This window comes from Trachymyrmex septentrionalis, unplaced genomic scaffold (genome assembly GCF_001594115.1).
Source record: "Trachymyrmex septentrionalis isolate Tsep2-gDNA-1 unplaced genomic scaffold, Tsep1.0 scaffold48, whole genome shotgun sequence".
Lineage (NCBI taxonomy): Eukaryota > Metazoa > Arthropoda > Insecta > Hymenoptera > Formicidae > Trachymyrmex > Trachymyrmex septentrionalis.
This window is the reverse complement of record NW_017305652.1, coordinates 246,546-256,385: the sequence shown is the minus strand read 5'-3', so window position 1 is coordinate 256,385 and position 9,840 is coordinate 246,546. Positions and strand designations below refer to the sequence as shown.

Below are 9,840 nucleotides of genomic sequence, written 5' to 3'. Positions count from 1 at the left end.
CCCCCTCCCCTCCTCCTCTCTCCATCCCCTCCCCCCCCTCTCTCAGTAAGATTTATCTAAGTTTCGGTTTCGTTTTTGACCGAAATTCAGTAACAGAATATTTGTTTTTGATTTTGGCCGAAAGTTAAAATGTGATTTCGATTTAAAACTTTTAGATTAATAAAATAAAAATGCCGACTAACAAATAAAATTCTTTCTGAAAAAATATACTCTTTAAAAATTTCTTTATTGATTGTTTTTCATAATTTATGTATTATGAATTATAATGGTAATTAATATAAAGATATGTTAACTTAACTGTAAAATCAATTTTCTAACTGCAATGGGTTTCAAAAGGGTTCTTTTTTCAGCATCTGGAAATTGTTTACGATAGTCGCTAACAACTCTTAATAAAAATTGTTTTTGATCTTCATCCCTTGTTATAATAATGCTGTAGTCGGTAATTAGTTTTATTCTTCGTTTAATTGTATCATTATTTAAAACCACTGTAGTTAGAAAATTGATTTTTTGGTTAAGTTAACATATTTTTGTATTAGTCATCGTTGTGATTTATATTATGAAAAATTTTATATTATGAAAAACAATCAAAGGAAGGAATTTTAAAAAAGTATATTTTTCAGATTTAAGACGGAATATATATTATTTGTTAGTTGGCACCATTTTTATTCTATTAAGGAGGTTTGACTATTACTTTAGAGTCAAAAATAAAGTCAAAAATAGTAGAGTCCGACCGAAATTTTTGCCGAAACTGAACCGAAACACTCGGCTATATGTCAATTTCAATCAAAGCCGAAATCAAAATTAAAAAATAGGAATCCTATAAAGGTCATATATGCTTATATATCATATACTTTTTCTTCATAAATATCATAATTACTGAAACAATAATTAAATTTCGGCCAAAATCAAAAACCGAAATTTCGATTCTGCTAAAGAATATAAGTACTTCTTCTTTATAAACATCATAATTTAATTATTGAAACAATAATTACACATATTAAAATTAATATTTATGAAAAAGAGCTGTATGATTTCAATTGAAACTAACACGTAATAAGTATTCGTTTATAATTTCAGTAAAAGTTTTGGTCTACAAAAATGCGACTGAAATAAATTGTCATTACAGTGATTCTGTATCATTTGCAATATTAGTGTAATGAATTACAGATACTTTAATATTTATGCTATATTCTTAGTAAATTTATTAGTGTATAGAATATTTTAACCAAATGTATAAGATTGTCAACGACTCTGGAAGTCGAATGTATATTTGGCAACGTTATACTTCGCGATGTGACTGGTTATGGATTCTAGGTTATATGAAATTGGCTTTGTATCAGCTACAGCATTGCTAACTCTGTTACAACTAATGCGATCTTTGACGTAAAGATAAATTTTGTGACAATAAAGCTTTAAATCTACACGGTAAAGTCCGATTTTTCTTTTTTTTTTATATCTTATCTGCCAAATCCTAATTTTTCAAAGGCCTAAATTGGCTGAATATGTAAATCAGTGATTATTTTCGGAACGACCGCCTCCCTTAAAGTGATATGCTTAAAATGGTCAGAATAACATTATAAGAAAACTATACGATCAATATTGCTCAAATTGTAGGATTATTTGTGTACATTTATCTACATCATATAAAGAAATTAAGTCTCTAAATTGGTTTTCGACTAATAGTCGAACTTCCTTAATCTAAAATTTTACGAGTATTATTTATCTATATTGTATACATTGGAACAAGTTTAGATAGTGTCCTAAAAAGAAAAATCGAATAACAGAAAAGAGGATCATCCAGCGGCGTATATATCGGAGTTAAATTACTTATTTTTATTTTTTAATCATTAACAATTCATTCAATTGTTTAAATGATAAGGTCTCAAACAATGCAGAAAACCAAGACACGTAAAAAAAAAAAAGAAAAGTTCTTTAGGCCGATTTTTGTAGAAAATATGTTTTAAAAATGTTAGTAGTCTACTATAAGAGGACTTAAATGTTTGAATAATTTTGGTAAGTTGTTGAGTTTTTGTTGTCCGATCGAGCTAAAATTTGACAGAAATTACTTTTTGGTGGATTGGAACTATTTTGAAGCTAAAAGAATTAGAAATAAATTTTTTCTTCAGGGAATGAAGATGGACCATTCCAATGTGCGTACGTGCGTGTGTGCGGCATTTCACGTGAAGTTTTTATTCTAAAACTATGAACGTTTTTTTTTGCATTTCTATACATGCATTACTGCATGCATAGAAATGCTCGGTACGTATTTTAGGATTTTTCGATTTATTCATTTATTTCACTCAACATCAAATCCAAAAATCTTCTCGATGATAATAGAATTTCAGTTTTATTACTATTGAGAAGATTTTGGAATTGATGCCGTATTTTTTTGCAACTACTCATGGTAAAGGTCCGTGTGATGGAGTAGGAGGAACAATAAAAAGATTGGTGACTAGAGTTAGTTTACAGCGCCTACTCGATAAACAAATTATACCCAGAGAGTTATATATGTGGGCCTCAACTGACTTAACATCAATACGAGTCGCATATGATAAGCGAATTACGAGTTGACAAAATATTTGGCTAATAATTCAAAAATGCTAAAACACACAAAAACTGCATAATTTCGAAGACAAATGGCGAAATAATCAGCAATAGGATATTCAATATGTGATTTTACAATGTGTAAATCCTTTTACCAAATTAAAAGTTCAAATAAATTACATTCTTAAGGAATTCTAATATTTATCAATACCCTGTTAAATCTTTTTAAATAATAATTCGTAAAATTAATATCTTAGCAAAAAATCTTTTTAAAGTGCTTTATTAGCGACTTTGTGTGTGTGTTCGAGATACTTACGATTTTTGTTATAGGGGAGACTGGGGACAAATGTAACATTTTGACTTTGAAGTGTTATAACAATTAAAATATAATATTTACATTAAAAAAGTATGTAGGGTAAAACCACTAGATGTGGATCAGGCACTAATTTTGGATCACTTTTTAAGTAATTATAATATCTTTTATTAAGGAGTTACTTGGGCTACTACTTTGGGCTATAAAAAAAAGCTGTTTTTGGGAATTTTTTTGCAAAAATGATCAAGTGAATTAAAAATCTATAAATAGATGTGTATTATATATGCATGATGTATATAGGAAAAAATTTTTTAGAAAATGGCAGCACTGTAGTCGATTCAAGTAAACTAGGTTTCAGCGTGCGCCCAATCAGCGTACACGATCACGATGAAACGGTTTGACCTAGAACAAAAAACCAAGAATTGTTATTTTCTACATGACATTTACTAAAGTACGGGTTTTTAGAAATATGTTTTTTTGTGAAAATGACGAACATTTGAAAAAGAAGTCATTTTTGGCTAAAAAATTTTGAACAGAAATATTAATAACATTAATAGTTTTTAACTAATCACAAAATCGCTAAAAAAATAAAGACTTTATCAATTTTAAGTGAATTGAATAAAAATTGTAAAGTTACGATGTACGCCGATTTGAAAAATGTCGTTTTGAGAAAAACGCGTTTAAAATTTTTCGATGTAATTCTATATAAAAATAAATTATTTTTAATCGGGCAATGCTTGCGTTATATAGTCTTCAGCATTGATACAAGACTTTTCAGTCCCTTTTCTGTCTGATTTTAAGGCTCTGCGAGCCTCTTTTGCCACTTCAAAGAATCAGCACTTTAAATCGCACTTCAGAATCGCACTTCAAAGAGTCAGCTGTATCATTGTAAATACGTCAAATTTTTCATTCTAACTAGTGGGATTATATTTTCACATGTATAAACTGCCATTAAAATAAAAAAAATTTGTTCAATTTTTTTTAAATTTCAAAGTGGTGTAACCCTTTATGGTACATAACAAGATCCTTTAGCATTTGTTTTATCTTTTTCAAGTGTCAATTGAATTAATTTATTAGGAACAGCGCTACACATTTTATTGATGTCGTTAACTAATTAAATGTGCAAAGTTAACTAATATGTATTAGTTATGTAGCTTCAAAAATTTATTCAAAGTGTAATATTATAAGAATTTCCTATGGCTTTTATAGACGTCTGTGGAGCTGGCGTCCCTACCACAAAAAAATATCGCCTATATGCCATAATTAAATGCTAATTTATTGCTCTAGTTCCGAATTTTGTAGTTCTTTTCATTTGGAAATTAATTTCAAAAGTGTGGATGCTGACTTTATGTTACGCTAGCCCCTCCTACTTCCGTAAAACACATACAGAATATTGTATTAGGTCAATCAGAAAGTTCCGTTCGTTTTTTTGCAAAAAGTATGGTTTTATTTAAAAAACAAAATAAAAATGTACCTCAATCAAAATATTGTCCATCATTAGCGATGATTTTTTCCCATCTTTCGGGCAGTAAGCGAATTCCGCGGCGAAAGAATGACTCATCTTTGGAGGCTATCCAATCAGAGATCCATTTTTCGACGTCTTCATAAGAATTGAAGTGTTCCTCTGCAAGTGCGTGTATCATCGGTCGAAACAAGTGATAGTCGGAAGGGGCACAGTCCGGTGAATAAGCCGCATGAGGTAGCACTTCCCAGCGAAGTATTTTTAACGTTTTCTTGACAAGTTTTGTAACGTGAGGCCGAACGTTGAAGCAAAATCACTTTATGCTGTCTCGTTTTATATTCTGGTCGTTTTCTGTGCAATGCTTGGCTTAAATGAATAATTTGTTCTTGGTAGAGATCTCCTGTGACTGTTTGACCAGATTTCAACAGCTCGTGGTACACTACACTCTTTTGATCTCACCAAATACAGAGCATTGCTTTCTTTCCGTGGATATTCCGCTTTGACGTCGATGTCGATGGTTGGTCTGGATCGCAAATGGCATTTGATGTTATCGAAATAGATCCACTTTTCATCGTTAGTCACAATTCAGTGTAAAACTCTTTTCTTTGTTGCCTAGCAAGCAGAATTTTGCAGATGGTTTTTCGCCTTTCAACGTCTCTTGGCTTCAGTTTATATGAGACCCATTTTCCTTTCTTGTAGATCTTTCCCAAGGCTTTCAAACGATCGAAAAAATAACAGATTGAGCACAATTTAATGCTTCTACAAGTTGTTTTTGCGTTTGACATGGGTCTTCATCCACCAATGCCTGTAATTCTTCGTCTTCAAATGCTCTTGGTCAAACGCTCTTTGTCCTCCACATCAAAATCATCATTTTTAAAGCGTCGAAACCATTCTCTGCATGTTTTATCGGAAGGAGCATTATCACCATAAACTTTTACAAGCATTCGATGAGCTTCAGCTGCAATTTTCTTTCATTTAAAGCAAAAGATTAATACTTCGCGCAAATGACGCTAATTTGTCCCAAATGTCGACATTTTCGATGCAGTAAAAAGCAATGTTATTGATGCAAACTTATACTTTTATATACTGAATTTTATTGACAGATGGTAACTAAAAAATTAAGCTTGGTTTAGACATAAGAGTTATCGACAGTTCTAGCTAGAGCTATTCGCTGCTAGATGGACAGAACTTTCCGATTGACCTAATAAACAAAAAAATACATATCAAAATTTTTCACTACTTTTTTTGCTCTAAGACACTGTAAAGAAACTTCGAGAATTTTGAATAATTACATTTATACCAATATCGATCATTATACGTTTGCTACCACCGCGATGTTTCTGGTGAGATTTTTTAACTTAAACAATGAACAATCAATTTAGAATTGAGATAATCTTGGAGCAAATAATTCTAGAAACATATTAAGAAAAATTAAGCCCAATAATTAATTGCTTTCATGTACTTTACTCTTGTACGCGACCTAGCATCGCCACACTATAAGTTAACTTTTTTTAACTTAAACAATGAGCAATAAATTCAGAATCATGATATTTTTGAGCTTATAGAGCTTCTAGAATATCCTGATTCAATAGAAAGATATATACTTAGATTTCAGAATCTTTATTTTAGACCGCATATGTGAGAAACATAATCAATACTAGAAATTTAAAATGCTTATTACAGTCGAAGCTGGATCTTCATTGCTTTAAATAATTCAATCTTAAATTATTAATATACACTATGTATGTATTTGCATATATACTATATTGTACAATAGTCTTTTCGAATACAAGAGATCTGGGTTCAAGTTCCGGCCAAGGTAATATTTTTCGCAATAAATTTATTAACAGTTTTAATTTTATCTTTGATGAAGAGAATTAAAACTACTATACTTACTTGAGATAATAAAAAGATATGTAATGTATCACTTAAATTCTATTTGAGAGGCATATTCTTAGCACCTTTTTTATCTTTTTTAAAAAGGCAAGTTTGTACGGATATCATTCATTTTGTATTAACAAATATCAGCAATTTTGTTTGCATTCGATCCTGTTTTAATATTAGGTGAATTGAATTAATTCTCACTGTTGACCGGGTAAAGTCAGTATTTGTGCTATTTCAACATGACTGAAAGTGATTGTTGGTATACATAAAAGTACTGTCAATAGGTTCTAATAATCTGTATATAACATTTGATCGGATGCAAAGAACACAATTTTTTTATCGCAAATGTACCAAAAAAAAGAGCATTTGCAGGAAGCATTATTTTTCTGTTTTAATCTCAAGAAATCTGCTACTAAAAGTAATCGTTTGCTAGTGGAGGCTTATGGGGAGCATAGTCTATCTGAAACAACTTACAGAGATTGGTTTAGAAGATTCAAAAATTTTGACGTGAATAACAAAGAGCGCTCTGGTCAACTAAAAAAGTTTGAAAATGGAGAATTGGAAGCATTACTTCAAGAAGATTCATGTCCGACGCTCAGAGTTCTCGAAAATATTAAATGTCAATGAGTCAACCGTTAGCAAACGTTTAAAAGCAATGGGAATTATCCAGAAACTAGGAAACTGGGTTCCATATGAATTAAGAGAAAGAGACATTGCAAAACATAGTCATTTGTGAATTGTTGCTTGAAAGACAAACGGAAGTCGTTTTTGTATTAAATTGCAATGAAAAATGGATTCGTTACACAATCTAAGAAATCATAAGTGCGTCTAACCATCAACATCAACGTCAAAACGGGATATTTATGGAAGGAAGATCATGTTGTGCATTTGGTGGGATCAAGTTGGTATACTATACTATGAACTGTTGCAACCGAGTTAAATCAATGCTGAACGTGACATCATCAATTACTCAATTTAAATCGAGCACTCAAAAAAAAAACGCTCGCAATACGGTAAAAGACATATCAAAGTTATTTTTCTTCATGACAACGCTAGACCATATGCAGAACCAGTGAAGGAAATCTTGAAGGCACTTGGATAGGATGTCTTACTCTCGCTCTATTCACCAGACGTTACTCCTTCAGATTACCATATGTTTCGGTCAATGCAGCAGCTCTTTCTGAGCAGCACTTCAGTTATTTCGAAGATATAAAAAAATCGCTCGATGACTGGATCGTCTTAAAAGAACCTGAATTTTTCCGCGGAATCCATTTATTACCCGAAAAGTGGGAAAAGATTGTAGCGATGGACAATATTGTGAATAAAATATCAGGTACCTTTTTAATGAAATAAACATGTGTTTTTGTAGCAAAAAATAGGGAGAATTAATTCAAGTATCTAATATAAACAAATGGAAATCGAGATCAAATAGATCATTATCATCTTTTAACTTTGTTAACAAATATAGTATATAATTTTGTTTCCGTTCGATCTTTTAATTATGCATTAAGTCATAAACAAATAGAGATCGATGATAGATAAATCGCTTTGTCATTATTATTTCTTAGCTTAGTTTTTGACCATTTCCCAATTTCGCAATTGAGATATTCTAAAACACTGAATATCCATCATCAATAGTTTAGTGCGCGGGGAGTGGGAATTGTCTAGCAAGCGCCCCGTTCCGCGCACACCGCCGCGAGCCTCTAAACATCACGATTCGAACGGGCAGGCATCTGATCAGCGCATCCAACGCCAGACGCTGCAGTCGTACATTCTGCTAGTCGACGATGTTAATGACAACATTTTTTTAAATGATAATAAAATTCAAAGAGTCAGAGCTTTGCGTCTGCTCGTAAAACACGTAAAAAGAAAATAAAAGCACTTTTATTATATAACTCCAGCAATAGCTATCGATTGAGCATATATAGAACTTCATCAGTTAAGTCGTTATTGAGAACCATATCTCAGATCTGCCGCAACTCGCCGGCTCGCGTAAAAGAGCACTTGTCTTTTCACTTGTCTTAGCGCCGAGACACTACCGTGTCCAAATAAAAATATTTTCATTAACATGAATTTGATTAGAAATGAATTCTCCTTGTCTGATTGGATGTTGGTTGAATCTACCTATGGTAAGGACATTTATATTCAAATTACAAGAACAAGTCAATAAGTTTTTAGAAAAACATAGTAAAACACTTTTTTTAATCGATTTATTTTTATTTCTCAACATAGTCTTTTCTGCTCGATACACTTGATCCAACGATTCTCTAACTTTTTCAAGCCGTCCGAATAATATGATTTGCTCAACTCTTCAAAATAAGCCTCTATTTCGGCGATGAGCTGCTCTCTGGTGGTAAATCTCTTTCCTCCACCAACCATTTCTTCAGATTTGGAAACAGGAAATAGTCGCAGGAGGCTAAATCTGGCGAATATGCTGAATGGGGAAGCAATTCGTAGCGGAATTCGTTGAATTTGGCCATCGGTGCCGGGCATGTGTGAACTCGTGGATTGTCTTGATGGAAGAGCACTTTCTTCTTCGCTAAATGGGGACGTTTTTTCTTTAAAATATTGTTGAAACGATCCAATAAGCTACGTAGTAATCGCCATTGATCGTTTGCTTCGGAAGGTAATCGATATGAATTATACCGCGTATGCATCCCAAAAAAACATCACCTTTCCGGCCGACTTCACTGTCTTCGCCTTCTTCGGAGCTGGTTTACCCGGTGAAGTCTGTTTTGACTGTTCCTTCGTCTCGGAAGTAATGGATCCATGTTTCATCCACAGTAATGAATCGACGCAGAAATTCATCTGGATTACGTTGAAACACCTCCAAACATTGTTTTGAAATCGTCACACGGTCGCGCTTATGGTCTACAGTGAGCAAACGTGGCACCCATCTTGCCGATAGCTTTTTCATACCCAATTGTTGGTGCAAAATTGAAATTACTGTGCCATGTGATATGCCTGTGACCTCAACAAGCTCGCGCATTTTCACTCGTCGATCAAAATATTATCGTGGACTTTATCGATGATTTCTGGCGTAGCAGCCTCAATTGGACATCGAACGAGGTGCACATGTGGATGTACGACCACGTTTAAATTCATTCACCCAATTGTATACAGTCGCTGGTGTAGATGTGCTATGAACATTATCCATCTCGGCTTTGATTTCTTTCGGCGTTAAACCTTTCATATATAGACGTTTGATCACTACACGAAACTCGTTTTTTTCCATTTTGCAAAAAATACAAAGGTTATTCATCTTAATCGTCTACAGAAATAAAACCACGCGATGAATTCCGCTCAAAATTTGACAGTAATCAGCTGAAAGATGCTACTTGTCAAAAAGTAATGTGACATGACACTGCGAGTGCCCTTTGACAGATTTTCTAAGAACCTATTGACTTACCCATTTTTATATGTATTACAATAGTGCACTAGACAATGCCACTACTTGTTCCAGCAGTGACATTATTGCATTAGTAGTAACACTGCTCGTTCCAGCAGTAGCACTTGTACATTACTGCACTACTACACTACTGCACTAGTAGTGTCACAACTCATCCCAGTAGTGATACTACTAATAACACTAACGCGAATTTATAATTACACTTCTACACTATTAGTCACGAGTAGT

At 32.8% G+C, this 9,840-nt stretch overlaps 1 pseudogene; it reads right to left on the bottom strand.

Moving 5' to 3' along the window:
- Nucleotides 1-5,140: 5,140 nt before the first annotated feature.
- LOC108751504 lies at nucleotides 5,141-9,616 on the bottom strand (annotated as a pseudogene).
- Nucleotides 9,617-9,840: the final 224 nt, after the last annotated feature.